We start from the raw sequence: 1,257 nt of genomic DNA, 5'->3' as shown, positions 1-1,257 counted from the left end.
GCCGCATCCCTCCGCCCATAGCTACGAGACATAGACTCGCTATGTCTCGTAGCTATGGGCGGAGGGATGCGGCGAGATACGATTCGCGAGTGTCGCGGTCGCACGTCGGCCGAAGGCATCTTTCTTTCCGCTGCCGCTTTCTGTACGCTGATTTGTTGAGACAAAATAATTAATTTCTCAAAAACTATTGCGAATATCGCAAAACGGCACAGGACTTTCTTGCTCACCTCAATCCGTTCTACGTTCTCACCAAAGGTCATCATGGGACTTCGGGACACCCTGTATATATATATATATATATATATATATATATATATAATGCGTCTACTATAAGTTTAATATATTCGAGTAATCGTATATTGAAATGCTATGTGCTATTTAAGATGTCATTTTAATGTTTCTTACTTACTGGACGGTAACAATTAGAAAATGTTTTTTCTTATTTTCAAAATATTATTTGGATATTTGGGAAACAATATTATATTATGTGTAACATTTTAAAAACATTTATAAAACATTATATTAATAACGTTAAAAATATATTAACGTTAAAAAATGTATACAACCCAGATAGCACAGGATGTCCTATGGATGTCCATTTTATGTCCATTTTATGTCCGCACGTCCATGGACATGCAATGAACGTCCATAAGATATCCGATTTTGGACATCCGTTAATGTTCATAATTTGGATGTCCATAAGATATCTGATCTTGGACATAAATGTCATAAAATTCGATTATAGCCCATATAGCACAGAACGTTGAAAAAACCTTGATGAGACGTTGCAACATTGAAAATAGAAGTGTGGATGTTTTTTCTACATGGAATTTATGTTGATTTTTCAACATTGATTTACAATATATTGCCGCAAGGTTGAATATATACCCAGACAGCATGTCAGCTATGGATATCCATAAGATGTCCTTTAAGGATATTGAGGATATCCATAAGCCATTCGTTTTATGTCCTTCGGACATTCAATGGATGTTTGTGGGATATCCGTTTATGAAATTGGAGGACATGCTAAAGTCGCCGACATGTCCACAGGATATCCGATGGACGTTCAATGGACATATAAAAGTAGCATCCGGATTTGTAATTTACAAAATAATTTTGTAATTTGTAAATTAAAAGGATGAAACATATATACCCAGACAGCACAAAATATTTCTAAAATATTTACAAAATATTTATAAGATTTATTTGAATATTTTATAAATATTTCTCAAAATATTTCATAAATATTTTTATGAC

Source organism: Odontomachus brunneus, unplaced genomic scaffold (assembly GCF_010583005.1).
Source record: "Odontomachus brunneus isolate Ranch 3 - 2012 unplaced genomic scaffold, Obru_v1 Obru_scaffold_306, whole genome shotgun sequence".
Taxonomy (NCBI): domain Eukaryota; kingdom Metazoa; phylum Arthropoda; class Insecta; order Hymenoptera; family Formicidae; genus Odontomachus; species Odontomachus brunneus.
The sequence above is the reverse complement of the archived record's forward strand: the minus strand, read 5'-3'. Positions refer to the sequence as shown.